General features: G+C 39.9%; 1 long non-coding RNA gene across 1 annotated transcript in view; it reads right to left on the bottom strand.

Annotated features, from left to right (window-relative positions):
* Positions 1 to 1,382: 1,382 nt before the first annotated feature.
* LOC135577529 (uncharacterized) overlaps positions 1,383 to 17,547 on the bottom strand; it is a 31,203-nt gene continuing 15,038 nt past the window's right edge. The window contains exon 3 of the long non-coding RNA XR_010469309.1: positions 1,383 to 4,784. This is a non-coding gene — a long non-coding RNA (uncharacterized LOC135577529). The remainder of the gene's footprint in view (positions 4,785 to 17,547) is intronic.

Raw genomic sequence — 17,547 nt, 5'->3', positions numbered from 1 at the left:
GGCACAGGGCCAAGAAAATTGAAAGGTACTTCAGAGCAGTAGGAAAGCCGAAAATCTCCAAATTTATCCCTTTCTCTCGCCCCATGTTGGGCACTAATTACCTGTCGAGGGTTAAGATTGCGGGGTGACAATAAAACCCTGGCAGATGTATTGTCAACCTCCTCCCCCCCCCACTTCCCCCTTTTTTGCCTCTCCCTCTCCCCCTTTCCCACTCAGGACAGGCAATCGGGAGGGAAAGAAGGACAGAGAGAAGAGAGTTGGAAAAAATTAAAAATGTTTTACTAATGCTACTAATAAGAATAGGTAAAATAATACAAAATATACAAAACCAATCTTGAAAGTCTCAGCAACTGCACAGCCTGCACCCAAAGTCCTGGATTGGACTCTGCATTTAATCGGAGCTGGATTCAGTCTGTCACTAGTCCTCAGTTTGCAGGGACGACTAGCAAGGTCCTCTCCTAATGTCAGCCATGAGGAAAAAGGGAAAAGGGACAAGATCCTCGTGATCTCCCTCTTTTATCTGAAGTATGCATGTGAATGGAATGTTATACACAGTTGGTCAGTTTCTTGGTCACCGGTTTCTCGCTGCCCCTCTCGTATGATGTCCATCCATGCTTATCAATAAGTTTGCATTCCATTGCTATGTTTACCAAAATGTGTATCTGGTTCTTCAGGAAAATGCAGCCAATATGAATCTGCAAGTCCAATCTAATGCAGTTAGCTTGTATGGTTGTCATAAATTCTATTCATCAAAGTTTCTAACTCCATTTTGGCTGTCATATACATTGGATATTGTTTTCCCTTACCGGATCGAAGTCCTGTTTCAATTCTATCAGTGTAGCGTTTTCTTTACCGATACTTTGGTTGCCCATACTAGTGGAAACACAGCATCCAAAATTTCCTTGGAGATTTCTCACTTGCAGCAAGCAGATCTGCACCATCCAAGCACTTCTTGTGGGACATGCAACTAAACACAGTTCTCAGAAAACATTATTTGAGATTACAATTTACTTAACAAATCTTTACCCAAAAGAGGTATAGGGCTTTCTGGCAAATAGAAGAATTCAGCTGTTAAAACTTTGTTACAAATTTAGCATTCCATTGGTTTCAAAAAATGGTCTGTCTTTCTTTCCCAGAATCTCAAAAGCTATCACGGTGAATTTACTAAGAAGTCTTTTACAATTAGTTACCACAAGATAAGTCTATTAAAAGATTTTTGGTTTAATTTCTCAGTTTCATTAGAACTATGGATCTGCTAGGGATGCCTTTAAATTTCACCCTCAGACTGCCCTATTCAGTATTACAACATTGCTGCAGTGGCGGGGGTTGGGAGAGAAAACCCCCCTTTCACCACTTTAAAAGCGGGCAGCCAGGTTTTTCTTCTTCTTTTTTTTTTTTTTTTTTTTTTTCTTCTTGCTGCAGTTTAGATAGAGGCAAGGCCATGCAGATGGCGTTAATTGCTGGTTCTAAGTGGGAGCTGCAAGGGAGCTAAGTTTATCTTGCAGCTTGATACAGGCCTGAAATGTTCAAACAGTACAGCACAGGCCTGGGATATTTTGCATTTTTATTTTCCCAATTCATTCCAGCCATAATACACTCTATATGCAATTCTAATTAGCTGAGCAATAGTTACATTCCTCAGCCCCATTTACCGTTTGCAATGTCTTACAGAGTTTAACAACTTCAATTCTTTTCTGGTCTCAAAATTATTAAATAACAATAAGAGCAATTACTCTAATGTATAAGGATGCATCCTAAGGGGGAGCAAGGTGGTATTTTAGTAGCGGAACCGGTTCCCATTTTGTAATTATCTCCCCAAACAAGATTCTTTTGGTACCAAATAGAAATATGCAAATTAAAATGCTGAGCTCAGATATGAAAACCAAATACCAAGTTCAAATATGCAGATAGATCACAGTTACACTTATTCAAGACAATATCTCGATTTTTGCATTGCACCTTTGGGCCGCTCACTGCTCAGCCAGGTAGAGGTGCCACTGGGTCTCCCTGACAAAACGGGTCAGTGCGCACTGGAGCCCAATCGGCACCCGCCTCCCCGCCGCCGCAGCAACAAGCTGGACTGGGCAAGGCTATATTATTAGTGTCTCATCTGGTGTGCTGCAACTGTTATTCCAAAACCAGGATTCTTTACTTGATGTGCATACAAAAGAGCCAAATCCAGCACATCGAGATGAGACACAGCCTATCACAGAGTTGCGCAAGTCTGGATATTGGAATAAAGCTAGCATGCTAGAAAGAAAAGTAGCAGCTGTCACACACAAAATCTTATCATCACATTCACGCAGTAAAGAACTGAGTTACGGTCTTCTGTACAATCACAAAACGCACATTTTCAGTCCATGGATTCTCATTATTTAACAGTTTACGTACTTACTGTACCATATAACAGACAAAGACCTATTAAACTGTAATATGCTTAAACAGATACCTACAAAGAAAACAGGTTAATAAGGAAAAGTATCTCGCAGAGTTCAGCAAGTTTTCTATGACTTGTGTGTTATCAGTTAATTCTCTCCCAGCTTGTTGAAGTTCAAACCACTCCGCCTGTAAAATTGTCTGAAATGATTCAATGATCTCTTGTAGAGTTTTATTTTTGTCCTGCTCTTCTTGCTTTAGAAACAGCAAAGTGTTATACCTCAAGATTCTATTCTCTGGACACTTTTCCCAATCATTGAACTTACACAGCAGCCACCATTAATTACAATATTTCACAAGATCTTCCTTCCTCATATTTCCAAGTGCTTTCCTATGTTCTAAAACACCTCCCAGTACTAATTTCTTAGGAACATGACTGAAAAAAGTCGTTCCCAACCCCATCTCGTAAGTAAAAACCATGAGAAGAGGGAGGGAGGGGGGGAAGCACGGAGTGGCTTGCGGCACGAGTGGGAAAAGTGGGGAGCAGGCTTACAGTGCACTTATACAAACATTATCACAAAGAAACAATTGTAACAACAACCAATAAAACAATTAACTCAGATTCCTGACAAGCTGCTTGATTTTCAGAAAGGCAATACACAGAAGTAGGTATTCCGTCATGTTCTGGTGGTTGTTATGGTTTGTAAGTAACTGGAAAGGTGAAAGAAAAATCGCCATTCTCCACAGCATTTTGCATCACCCCTTTGTGTTCTGCTGTCTTAGTCATGAAGGGGTTACTGTGTGCTGTATAAGCATCATTAAAATCAGGCAAAGGAGGTGCTGAGGGCAGAGTTTTAGACTCCTGACCCAGCTCCACACAAATTCCGGCCTTATCTTTACACAGCTGTGATGGCATTAATGATGGATATAAAACTGACTCTTTTTCGAGATCTACAGAGACAGACTCAAAAGGATAAGTGCTGTCAAGACACAAAATCATTAGCAACCTGCTCATTTGTGTTTTTCTGTCCATCCTCTCAGATTAGGAAAGGAGCTACTGCTCAGGCAGTACATGTAGCAGGCAGAGAACTTGTTTACCTCTATAGCCTGACTGGGACACAGAGGCAGAGATCTTGTTCAGGAAGGAGCGCAGAGCGTAGCCAAGCTGAGAGCTGACCTAGGCCTAGGCTGCTTTCTTTATTCACCATTGACAATTTATAGGATTTACAGGAACGAGCATGGACTAAGATGTTTACAAAAAGGTGTTTTTCCACTAATTGTTATTAAGACCACACTTAACTCATGTGATGTTTGTCTCACTTGTTTCTCCACTCATTCACAGACCAGGCCCAAGGACATTCACACATCCCATGCATTTGGGGGCGGTTATCCGGCCCGAGATGCCATTCTCACAAGTCTGGGCTATAACTTCTTACAATTACGAGAAACATACTTCAAAGTAATCTGTCCAAGGCCCTTATGTCTTTCACCGTCCAAATGCTCATGTTAGTATTGATCTTCCTTTATCATCCAGGTGGCTGGAACCACACATCTTGCTTTCCCACATCTTACTTCCCAACAGCTCATTAAATGCAGTAACTATATTATTATTGAAATTATGTACTTACATTTCCTTAAAAAAAAATAATCAAAATGCTATTGCATTACACTGAATTTCTAGCAAGACCACACATCCTACCTAACTTCTACCAGAACTATGTTCTGGGAAGGACTGAAGGACAGAGTAGACTTAGATTCCATAAGAATCTCTTCTAAAAAATAAACTAGGGCTTGCCTTGCCTCTCCAGGACTCCCAAGGCCTCCCCTCATCTTCCAGGGCTCCCCAGACCCTCCCTCTCCAGGTAGGGCCTCATCTCCCTACGGCTCCCTTGAGATCCACAGTCCTGCCCAAGGCTCGCCTTGATTCCTCAAGGCACCCAAGTTCTCCCCAGGGCTTGTCTCATTTCCCCAGGGCTCCCAAGGCCTCACTTGATCTGCCTTGGTCTCCCCAGGACTCTGCAATGCTCTCCATGGGTCCCCCAAGCTCACCTCATCTACCCAGGGCTTTTCTGTATACCCCAGGAATCCCCCCTTCTCCCCAGGACTCACTTCCGTTCCCCAAGACTCTCCAGTCCTTCCCAGGTCTCCTCCATTCTCCCAAGGGCCACGGTCCCCCAAAACTCATCTCAGCTCCCCAGGTCGTGCCTCAGTTCCCCAAGGCTCCCCAGTCATCCTCAGGGCTCCTCGTCGGCTCCTTTCAGCTCCTTATTCCTTCCCAGGGATCGCGCTGGCTCCCAAGGATTCCCCATCTTCCTCTCTGACACCACACGCTAACTCACCTTCTTACTGCATTCAGTTCACCTCCTCTGTCGCTTTTTGGTGTGCATCATCTTCTTCTTCTTCTTCTTCTAAAAAGATCATTCAACAAGTACGGTACGTGAATGTGGTGAATAAACTGGTAAAATATGGTATGTGAACCACTAAAAACTTGACAAAAACACAGGTAAAATACGGCAGCCATAAAGCTAAAAATGTGGCGAACACACAGGTAACATACGATACTTTCACCGCTAAAAATATGAAAATATACAAGTAAAACAGGATAGCTGCACTACTAAAAATGTAGTGAACGTACAGGTAATATACAGAGGCTGCACCAATAAAAACTGGGGAATATACAGGTAAAATACGATAACCAGGCTTTGGTTCACCCTTGCTTTATTCCCCAGTAATGTGACAACTTCTTCTGACCTAAAGATTAGGAAAGGAGCTACTGCTCAGGCAGTACATGTAGCAGGCAGAGAACTTGTTTCCCTCTATAGCCTGACTGGGACAGAGAGCAGAAGCCTCCAGCTTCGAATAAAGGTATATGGCTCAATGTGAAAAGCAATGTTTTATGCTCAGGCCTGCACTGATTTTTGCCTTACAGCAGCCACGTGAGAGAAGGTTCACCTATCAAAGGTAACTTAACTGCCAAAGAAAGTTGTTCTAAAAATGTTTGTGTGTCAATACTTAATTTTTATTTCCACCTCCTCTGCAGAAGAACTGTGAGTTAATTTAAGACAGGTCACTACATAGTTGTCACTGTGCTTACAACCAACACTGTAATGAAATACTCGCTTTTGAATTGCTAACCATCAAATACCACTGGCTCTGGCTTGAATGTCTAGTTGCTTTCAGTAAGGCCTGAACTTCTCAACTCATTTAAAGCTGCACTGCTTATAAGAAACCTAGACTGACCTACATCCCATACAGAATACCAGAAAGACTGGGAGGGTGGGTGGGAGTGAGCCGCAGAGCACCAAAAAAGACCACGGGGAAAAAGAAGCAGGGGAAGAAACCTGGAGAGGAGGTAGAGGCGATCAGACTCCATGAAACAGACGTCATGGCATGACAGCCTCTGGCCCTAAGGAACAAGCTCTAGAAGAAAGTCCAAATTTCAAAGTATGGAAAAGAGGAAAAGGAGAAGAGACAAAGGTGATGAAGAGGCATGTTCATATTGTGACTGTTCTATGATTCGGATGATGCTTGACAACTCAATTGCTTCTGCAAGTGCTCAACAAAACCTTAAACAGAAAGGATATGATATTTCGTCTCAGACACTGTCCAAGATTTGGCTCTCCTTGCTGCCTTAATGGAACTAAAAACTTTTCCAACAACACACCGTTGAAGGAATAGCCCAAAAGAGGTCATACACACTACCCTGTATAGGCCTAGCTCCTGCACAAAGGTACAAACCAAAACTGCCTTTCAAGACTGACAAGCATTCAGAAGGAATCGGATTAGTAATATTACACATTAGGAATTTGAGATAGTGATGATCTGCCCCAGCAGTTTTTTATACCTGAGGACAGTGCTGGGGCACTACTGCTATTGCACTTTATTTCTCATGGACCAAGGGAATTAACCACTCAAGATGTCTTCTGTTTCTTCAGAGAGGATGTTCAACAGCCCAGCAAAACAAAGGTACCTTTTGTTGTTCCTCTCTATATTATTTTCATTAGCTGTCCAAATTAGAAAGGTACCAACAAGTGTGTTGGAATGCAGAATTTTGCATGCTGTGGAAAACTGTTTGTTTGGGAAACACAGTAATTTCTTCTCTCCCAGGTAACTAAATACCCTCTGAATGCCAGTGATACTCGAGCGCTGTTTTTCACAACTGAGTCTGAGCAACTGATCTAAAGAGAAAATGGTTGATATTCCATTCTCCTATCCCATGAGCCATCTAGTCTTCTGGCATTTTGAATATACATAGCAATTACAGATTTTTTAAACTCCATTTTTCTTGGAAAACTCAAAGTACACTCAGAATAATAAATGAATGTGGACTTATGGACCATTTGTGGTCCCATATAAGTCAATGATCCCATTGGTTGCAAACTGAAACAGAATTTCTTCATGCTAATATCTGAAGAATATAAGAAATGTTTGATTTATTCAGAATCTTATTAACCTTTTATGCAGCATGGTATTTCTGTGGGCTACTGCAGAATGTTGTAGTGAAGGAATGAAATAAGTATTTTGGAAACACTTTAAAAAAATTAGTAAGGTGTTAGCACCATGATAATTTTCCTTTTAAAAATGAATGAAATATTCATGGAAAGGGTTGACACAGTTTTGAGTGTATCAAACGAAACTAAACTCCCATCAGGCTTCAGGCACAGCTTTTCATTCTTAGCATCCATTCACATGTTCTTTCTATCCCAGTCCCCAAAGCAAAATTATGTGGGGATTTTTTACACTGGCAGCATACCTCTGGCACATAACTTTAATGGTTCTGGACAATATGGGAAGAGTTTGCATGTTTCCTCATCTTTTTATTTAAATTACAAATATTTGACCAACTGCTTCTATCCTGGAGGATTTCAAAACACTTCAGATTTAAAACACAGCTCACTCTTTAAGAGAGCTGCTAACACTTAGAGGAAAAAGTTGAACATTTGCAGTTAAATAGTTTTTTGTTGTTCCTTGTTCCCTTTTTATACTAAAGGCGTTTACATCAAAAGAGTATCTTTATTCCCTTACCCTCATTTATTTTTTAATTAGGTCAGACCCCCTTCTGTTCACCAGCTCAGCCTCTAATGGCAGCGTCAGCTAGCAAGCAAATTTGGTGAAGACCGTTTGTCCACGTACACACAGACTAATCCTCACCGAAAACCACGCAGAAACCTATCCACAAGCACTCAGGTATGTGCAGCCACCACCACGTGCACGCATACGCAGCTAGAGAAAAGCACCCACCTTTTCACACACTGATGCGTAAGCAAATGCATGGCCACAAACATGCACACATCCGCAAGCGCGCCTACTCCCACCTTTTGACAGAAAGACGTACGGGAAATGTACTGACATGCCTGAGGGTAAACACGTCTGTTGATGTATAGCGCACTGCACAAACGTATACATGGCTGCACGAGAATACACATACGGAGGGTACCTGCAGATATGTGCTTGTTCTTGGACGACCCTCTGCGTGAAATCATTTGTGCCTACCAACGTTTGTCTGTCCACATGTGTGCGCCTTGGTGCTGGCTCCATTCATGCTTAAGCTGGAGTGAGTGAGTGCACAGCTGCAGTGTTTGTTGGCGAGGTTCCGCGTGTTGCACAATGTTGCCCAGTCCTGCATTTCTCATGCGGACCGATGCAATGGAGCTCTGCTAGTAAAGGAACAAAGACAGTCGCAGGCAGTACTGAATGCTGCTCCGTGGTACCTCTCTCCTACGGTAAATGCTTCACAGTCGCCTGAGGAAAGACGCTTAGCAACCGATCTCCAAGAGAAACGAAACAGATCATGCCATAACGCGAAAGAACAGCATGGCATCTCTTCACAAGCTTATTCCTGATCCTAAGCTGAGGGCAAACACTTGTGTGCTTGTGGGAGAGCATGTGTCTTTCCTGTAAGCGTTTGGGAGTTTTGCACAGGTCCATGTGGTGGGTTCGATAATCAACGTCTAGGACACCTGCAGACCGGTTCCTGTTTGTGTGGAGACGTTGTGCCTGAAAGTCTGTCTTCGTTAGTGCCTGCTGTATCTATGCGTCGCTCCACACGCGTGTGAGTCCATGTCTTTCTCTCCACGAGCATGTGGGTTGATTTCGTCGCACAAGTGCATCTGCCATAATATTGAGCTCAGCGGAGTGTGTCTGTTGACTCTTGGTGTGCGATGGCTGTAACACAGTGTGTAACACAGCAGAGTCAGGACTGCTCATGTGAACAGAGAAAAGGGAAACCATCTAGGTAGAGGCAACAAAGGAAAGCCGAGGCAGGACGGACGTTTGCTAGACAGAGATGAATTCGCTGCGCTGACATTTCTCAGTTATCGAACCCACCACATGGACCTGCACAAAACACCGAAACACCTTGTAAGCTTTTTGCTCAGGCTGATAAGCATTTCATTCTGAATCCTCTGCAGATCTCGGATTTTCTCCTCATGCTCTTAGCTGAGAAACTAAGAAACTGTCTCCAGTATTACAGTGCGTATCTCCCACTCTCCCCAGCTTCTCTTTCAGTACAAGATCCTTCTTTGCTTAACAAGAGGCCTCCTCTTGAGGTGCAGACTCCTATCAGATGGCCCTGGGACTCTTCTGTTCACTTGATCGTACAAATGGAATGACTCAATCCAGTCCTTATAACTGCTTGAGTCCTTCTCCTTCCCTGGGCTTGTGACAAAACCTTTACTTTCAAACACATGAATTGCAGTCTCCACTTCATAAAACTCTATGTCTTCCCTGCTTTAAGCCACAGTTCAGACTACAGATGATAGAATGCATCACTTACCAAAAGGAGTTCTAGTTCTATTATATATCCTGGTTTTCAGTGAAATGTGATGGACCCATGCCTTTTGGTTTATCGATGAGAAATTTTGATTCTACTCGTATTGATGAGTGTGGTCTCTAAATTCAGTTGCTGGCAGATGCCAAAGCTATGTCCACTTTAAAATAGTGTCATTTTCATGCGATTTTTCATCATGTCAATTACAACCTCAAGAACGGTATAAAGCGGAAGAATTCCCACAATTTTCAGCGTTTTTCTATTAATTTCTCCTCATCAACTCTCTTCATTATGATAAAGCTCTAAATAGTTAAGAGTCTATATCACCTTTGGACTCAGATGGAAGGTTATATTATATTAATCAAGACTAACCTGCTCCTTCATGTTCAAATAGGATGGTAATCCAGTAAATTTTTTCTTAAGCATTGATCTAAGGCATTTAATGTAAAAATAATTTTCCAAAGTAGTAACATCACAAATAAGCATATACTGCAAAAGATATTTTCTCACATAAGAACTTTTCTTGAAGAACAATGTTTTACATTGCTCCTTAGACTACACTGAGGGCTATTTCAATGTACGTATTCAAAAAAGATAAATGTAGTCATGTGATTCACTTTTTCTGTTAAGAAACCATTCCGCCTTCTACATTATGCACGATTGGAAATAAAATCGTCTGCTCTGCAAAAACAAACAAATAAACAAAAAAACATAAAAAAAACAAGCCCTCAGAAGTTAACAGAAAACTTCTTTGACGGTGCTCAGAGTGCAATCTTCCTCTGGAAGAAGCTACTCCAATGGCTTCTCTACCCAAACACGGGCATGTTTCATTAAATTTTAAAGATAAATACACATCGTAAGCCACATGCTGATGTACCCTGTCTTTCCACAAATGTTCTGGATTGTGGGTCCAGATTTATAGACTTTTAAGAATAGAGGAAACATATCATGATATCCTAACCTGAACTTCCAGAGCTGGCAATGGTATCATTTTTGCATCGTGCCTCTGAATCCTATTTCAGCTAAACCATAGTCTCTCTCGGAGATGAACTTTCAGGCTTGGTTTAGAAATCTCAAGAGATAAAGAGTCAAATAGCACACCTAGGTAATATAGATCTGTAATTTAGTTTAAGAGGTATCTAAATACTTTTGTTGAATTCAACACAACATCACAAACAGGAAGACTTAGAGCGTGGGTCTCATGTGAATATCACAAAAGCAGGTTTGTATCACATAAAATGGAACTAATATGCCTGTACATGCTCTTCTGTGGCAAGGAAGGTGGATAATAAATACACTAATAAAGACATACATAATTACATATGCAAATGAATTTCAAATTCCTTTGAAGGAAATTACACATTTGAATGAGGCAAACACTGAAGGAGACTGTCAGTTTGCTAGTGAGGTTGCATAAGCCTGAACCACGCTTCCTGTTTTTAAGAAAGCTGGTGGAATAAAAAAGGCTGGAGACCTTAAAGACTGGTGGCAGCTGTAGAGATAGATTCATGCTGCCAGGTCCAACACAAAAGAGCATCCAAGGTTTGCCAACATAACTTGATTGTCTGTTGGATAAAGGGTGGGGAGTATTCCTAGAAACAACAAAAACAGGTGTTATCTTTTCAGTATTATAAACTTGTGAACAAATCAGCAGTAAAAACACACTGGTAGAGCACTAGTATTCCAAGCAACTTGGTCAGGGTTCTGAATTCAAATTATTAATAATAATCATGATGATGATGAGTCATCATCAACAGCTTAAACCTTCCTTAATTAAGGTTTATTAATGAAGACTAAGGATTGGTGTTAGTTTTGTGCTTAATATATTTACTGTGCTGAAGGCTTATTTTACAATGCGCCGCTTCCCTTCTGAAGTATGCACTAATTAATTGCAGTTTAAGGAATCCTTTCCGGAGAATTAATCTTGCCTTAAAAACTCACACAGGTGGAAGCATGTTTAATGCTAATTTAATATTCATCAGTCTTTTAATGGGTTTCTTTATCTAAGGGTCATTAGTATGTAACATTATTTATCTCACCATTCAGTTGGAGAGGGGGGAAAACACTAATTTTATCTCATCTTGACAAATTTGCAGAAAGAACAGGAAGCAAATAATTTTGTGCTCCAGATGATCATTTTAAATCCGGTAGCGACCAAAGTAATTAATCTGCTTGTATGAATGATGAGTCGATACCATAGATGGCATTTCCAGCTAGACATGTATCTATATTCCGCACCTCACGTTCCTTTTCAGTAGGAGAAACTGGTCGAAGTATGGTATCTTCCTGTTAGCCTTTGTGAGAGATTCTCTAAACAAAATACATTAGAACAAGAAGGAACCAAACATAGTACTTCTGCTACCTATTCTTATGCTGTTAGGAGGACAAACACCTATTTCTAGCCCCAAATTGTTAAATCCGTCCCCTGCCCCCAAAGGTAAGTACAAGATTATATCTTCTCCTTTGAGTTGCAGTAGTATTGAATTGCAGAAATTAATCCAGGAAAGTTTAGAATGTCTGGGGGGCTTCTGTTTATTTGGTTATTCTTTTTGATTTGCTTCCTCCTCTCCATCCCCCTCCAATTACAGTATAACGAGCCCTGCAAAGAGAAAACCTGACAAGTGACCAAAAGTTTATTTGTTCCCGTGTTTTTTCTCTGTTGGTAGAGAAAGTCGTCAATAATAGATTTAAAAAGGAGAAAAGGCACAAGTAACTATGTCTTTAGAAAGTCTTTTACTTGCCTGTATTTTGTTGTTGAATATAGTTTACAGCACTGTAAAATATGCTAAGAGGACACGAGTAACTCCATCCCTAAGCTCAGAAAAGTAAAAACATCATCCAGATGGAGCAAATTACCGAAGGTAGGTGTTTACTTGGGTGCAACTCCAAGTTTGACCCTGTTTCCAAATAGAAGTGAAAGAACAGCAGAACAGGAATATATAATTAATACTAGAGAGATTCAGATATTAGATAGTCAAAACACTCTCAACTTTATAATGATTAAATATAGTACTTCTGCCACTTACACTTCCCAGCTTGGAACAATAAAACGAGAATCGTCCTTCTCATGAAACCTTTGGCTATATGATGAACTCTTTCACAGAGGAGCGCACTAGTCTAAGAATAGCTTCAATATAGTTTCTTATGAACAAACTATCATGGCTCTTACTTTTCCCCATCGGAGATAGACTACGACAGAAAACCCTGATGAAATTTGAGCTTATCCCATTAGAATCATAATGTACTATTTCCAGGGGCCTAATTTTTGCTTAGGACTGTTTTTTTTCAAAGATATAACAAATTTTTTTAAAATATGCAATTTGATTGCAATAGAGTAAGAATGCCCCTGAACGCAGTGCTACAGGTTCTTTGGAAGAAATATGTAATACATAAAAAATAATAATCTGCTTTTGCTACATTTGACAGTAAATTACTTGAATGATAATTAAAATTAGAGTATAGAATACAAGAGACTATTTCAGAACAGACTATAATTAGTCTAATAGACTTCTCTTTCTGTTTGTTTCTCAGTCTCCATCAACAACCAGCACAACCAGTTAACCGTCATAGGTTGCATCTGCTATTATACATACAGGGACAGCAGTGTAGTTATCTGAGGAGGCTAATTTTTTTCTTCGCACAGGTATTCAGCTTTTCTTCTATTGCTGCTGTTGCCAAAGTAGTAAATATTTTATGTATTCAGTTATAAATGTAAACAGCAAACTGGCAGCAGCTGTAAGGGTAGTACAAGAACACGTGGGAAAGAGCTGCGAGTTGTATATCTGTAAAGCTGTGATATATAATCAAAATCTCACGTATTTTGTCCTTGGAAAGTAAGATTAACTTGAAACGGACATTGGGAAAACATAGAGAACTCAGAGTGGCACAGGTATGTCTCTGATCATGCCTTTACTATGGTTTTATAGGGTAAATGAAAACTGCTGTTGTTTCTCAGATACCACTAGTGTTGTCTGACAAACAAATAGCTCCTATGGCAAAGACAAAAACCAAAACAACCTGAAGTCACACGTATGTTTGTATACATTCCCCTGAAATACAACCAGGTGTTTAAGTCAGAGTTGTGGAAAATAAATTTAAAAATAAACTCAGTTGTGTTCAGCTAGGAATACATATAAATATTGTTTTCTTAATCTCCCCACACCTATGAAATTTCCTAAATCGTGTTTAAGAAAGAACTATAGATAGTGAGGTTTAACACATTGGTACGTTGTATTAGAAATCCAAGTTTCATGCCTTTTGTTTTGCTAGAATATTTTTAAAGTCCTAGAGAAGTGGGACTGCTCAAATACTGTAGATGTTAAACCTGAGACTGAAAAGGGAAACAACTTTTTTTTCAAACCTCTACTTTTTTCCAGATAATAATTCCAATTTAAATCAGAATCGGAAACACAAAAATAATACTTGTCAACAAATATTTGTTTTCCTCCTGCACTTCAATTAAGGGCTGAAAATATTAAAATAAAAAAAGTAAAACTAAGAGTTCTCCTTCTGCCTGGAAACACCAGGGGAAAAAATGGATTCCTGAATCAGAAAAATAAATGACAACATTCAGGATCCAGAAAAAGGTATATACTTAGATCAGAACTTTATTTTAGGTATTAACTCTCTTTCAAACGAATCACAGGGTTGTAGTTTCTATCTCAGTTACACGTGCTTCACTTCTCTTATGCAACAATACTGGCTTTGCTCCCTGGAAAAAAAAAAAAAAAATAAATAAAGAGATTTTGTAGGAGAAGAAGGAAGGAGGACAAGGATGACTCTTATTATTTAGGCACTAACTTGAGACTTAAAAGCTCTTGCCTTTGCAACAGACTTCTCGTAGTTTTGGACAGGTTGCATAGGATGCAAATGCCGAGTGACTAATTGTAGACCAAACACGTTCCAAGCACTGATGGTTCTTGATGTGGCCTGACAACATCTTCTCAAGGTATGATGTCCCTTTCTTTTAACTCTTTCTCTGAAAAATCAGAATGATATGTAGCTGCTTCATGGAGGTGTCATCCCTCCTCAAGAATGTCTGTACCTTGTAAAAAAGTGCCTCTCAACATGAAAAGTAGTATTGCTGTGATGGAGAACCCTCAAACACCTTTGGGAGAACTCTAGGAGAAAAGAAAGGACTGGAAATTGGTTGTTTAGTATAAAAGGAAGGAAGGATAAATGGCCACTGGAAGTGCAATGTGATAAAAACAGCTACAAGCCTGTCAGAAAGTTACATCTCTGTTTTGTCCCTTTTAAAAGAGAGTTCTGACATGAAGGAAACCTGCATCATAGTATTCCATGTGATTTGTGATTTTTTTCTACCAAGGATTATCTTCTCTTGTTTCAACATCATAAATACATCTCTGGCTTGAAATAAAACAAAACTAAGAGAGCTTTTGCAACCCCAGCATAATTAGGGAACAAAGCCCGTAAAGGGGCTGTCCCCAAGATGAGCTGGAGCCAGTCAACCAGGGAAAAAAATCTCTGTCTTCTCAGCAGGAGCACATCCATTGCCTCCGCCACCTGTGGCTGGCAACACGGGAACATGTATTCCTGTATTCTTTTACCTCAGCTTTCCTTTACGGACCAAACAAAACATCAGCCCCCTGAAGGAATCCAGCTACAGCAAAACCAAATAAGTGTGTTAAGAACCTGCTCTAATCTCATTCTGAGAGTACCATCTAGTCTCTCCCCTTGACTGCTCTGTTCCAGCTAAACCTTTTAATGCAATTTTAGTGGAATTCCTTAGTTTTGGGGGCCGGGCTTTATTTCAAACTCTCTGAATCTAGAAAAATATAAAACATGTCTCTAGGGAAGGTGAAAAATCTAGCTTCAAGCTCCTTTCACTCATGTATTTGTCTCAGCATTTCCTCTGTAAAGGAAGGGTTTTCACAAGCCATTTGCAGCAACGCCAATCACTTTGGCCACTAGACTGTCACAAATAGGCTATTTTCTTCAGCATGGTTTGTGATGGAAAATCTGTATGAGTTAGGTTAATCGAAGAATTAATTAAATGGCAAAATTCACTTGGTGCAGGGGGAGTTCCTTCCTGTATTTCTAACATGGCTCCAAGGAGAGGCGAGCTCAGTGCAAAAGGAGGCTTTATTTGTTTAAGCTGACACACCTTTTCCCAAGTGATTCTTGAGGAGCTGTTCAGGTTTTTCTCTGTAGTAGTTCACTGATTCCCAGCCACTTCTCCTCCTTTGCCACTACAACATCTACTTTCTCAGGAAGGAGAGCGAGGATATGAGTACAAGTGGTTTTAATAGGAAATGCAAGAAAAGACATAACCAGCCTTTGAAATCTGTTGCAGAGATTCTTAAATCCTGATGGTCTTAGCTATTATTCAGAGACATTTCCAGTGAACTTGTTTTGACTGAATTAATCTTCAGAACTACATTCACGAACTCCAGAATTGAGCCCAAAATTTACTGCAAATAATAAGTTAAAGACAATTACAAAAATAATTTCAAAGCTATTGACTTTTTTCTTTATCGATTTCTGACTTTTACTGCATCTTACAGGTAAACCAATAGTCCAACCTTTGGCCGAATTTCTACAAAATAGTAGTTCTGTTAACAGCTTATTGACATTGCTCTCTTATTATTTAGCATCTGGGTTTGATATTAATTATTTAGCTTGTATAGCAATGGCTGTCACAGAGTAAACAATAAAATAGTAGCTTCAATTACAGAAAGCAAAAATCAGCCCACCACAAAGAATAGAGTAAAATTGTTGACAACACAAACTATGGAATTATTTTCTCTCAGTTGCAGAAATGGACTGCCATTTTTCTGTCTGGGGAGTTTTGGCCTTTCTGAGTTTGGCTCTTGTTGTTTCGTTGATACTGAACATTTCACACTATATGAAAAAGAAGCAAGGTACGTAATGTCTCTGTAAGGAATGGAGTTTGAGGGGTTAAAGTGTTTGCAGAGAAAGCCATCACTGCTTGGAGATTTCAAGCCAACAAATGGATTCATTATCTTTCGGCAGGAATGATTCTAGTAGAGAGCATGCAACTTTTAAACATGTTTAGGGGAGCCAGGTATGATTATACAATGGTTGCTAGCTGCCCAGTCCACTGCCAAACACAGCTACCGGAGTCCATTCTCTGAAGAAAAACCAACAGAACACGTACAAGTTGAGGAATTAAGTTTTGGCTAAATTTGTATTTTTAATGTACATTTTTAACACCTGTAACTTCCTTTATTAAGGTGTACTTTTCATGTAACTGGTTACTATTTGTACCTTAGTTTAAAAAGAATTTTAAGTAGCTGCACTGATACAAAATACATTTGAGAAAATTTTATCTTCCCAAAATTCCTGAATGCTTATTTGAATTTCAGATTTCATACACTTTTTATGCTTAATTAGTTTGTTTTGAAAAAATCCAATTTGCTTTTCATCGTGGGATGCTAATGTAGCTCTTAAATCAATGTGTCACTCACAATAAGGAACTTATTTGTTTAATTCACGTTAGAGGGTGACTACAGTCATACTCTTGTTTCGTTTAAAATTAACTATGACTTTCAACAGATTTGATGATGCCATTGCAACCTCTCTTATGCATGCAATTCTGTAGATTTCAGTTGCACATCCTCACCACGCCCGTTCAGAGAAAAAGTGCGTTTCCACAGGGAAAACTGCACCTGTGCTATATGCACATGGGTGCTCAGGCAAACACTAGCGGGTTCAATCACGTTAAACACACATACGTACATAACCTACATAAACATGCCTATGTTTATAAACTGAACTCACCAAGTACAAGAGAATTAGAATATGACAGGATATTAAAAGAGCTGCTGGAGAGCTGTGGGATGAGGGAGTGCCTTTTTGGTTTGTCTTTTAGTGCTGCTAGGCAGAGATTTCTACGATGAAAAATCACAGTCATTTACAAAACTAATGCTGAGCAAGGTTTTGGTAAGGTTGGCTGATGTTGCATTGCTCATGTAATCGGAGCTTACTGTGCTAAATTCGGGAGTTCTGGAGCAGAAGATAGAAAGTCAAGCGTTCCTGAGTTATTAATCAAGCTCTAGTAACAAATCTCTTTGGAGCCAATGCCTCTCTGCCTCAGTTTCTTTTTCTGCATGTTCACAGTATATATACCCCTCTTTCAGAGACATAAGCAGCAGAACTAGCAAAATAAATAAACCCTTCGCCTTGTAATATAAACACATGATGCACCTCCCTAGGCGGAGAAAAAGATGAAGTAGAAGCAGAAGGAGGAGGAAATAAGAAATTAATCACAGGTGTTACAATACATTTTGGGGGACTTGTAAACTAATGTGGACTTTGCAGCCACAGGACAGGGTAGCACACCAACATTTCTTGTATTAGTCACAAGTATTTGAGAAAAGCAGGGGGACAAATGAAGGTCCTCAGAGCCAAGAACATTCCAT

Source organism: Columba livia (assembly GCF_036013475.1).
Source record: "Columba livia isolate bColLiv1 breed racing homer chromosome W unlocalized genomic scaffold, bColLiv1.pat.W.v2 SUPER_W_unloc_5, whole genome shotgun sequence".
NCBI classification, from domain to species: domain Eukaryota; kingdom Metazoa; phylum Chordata; class Aves; order Columbiformes; family Columbidae; genus Columba; species Columba livia.
The sequence above is the reverse complement of the archived record's forward strand: the minus strand, read 5'-3'. Positions and strand labels throughout refer to the sequence as shown.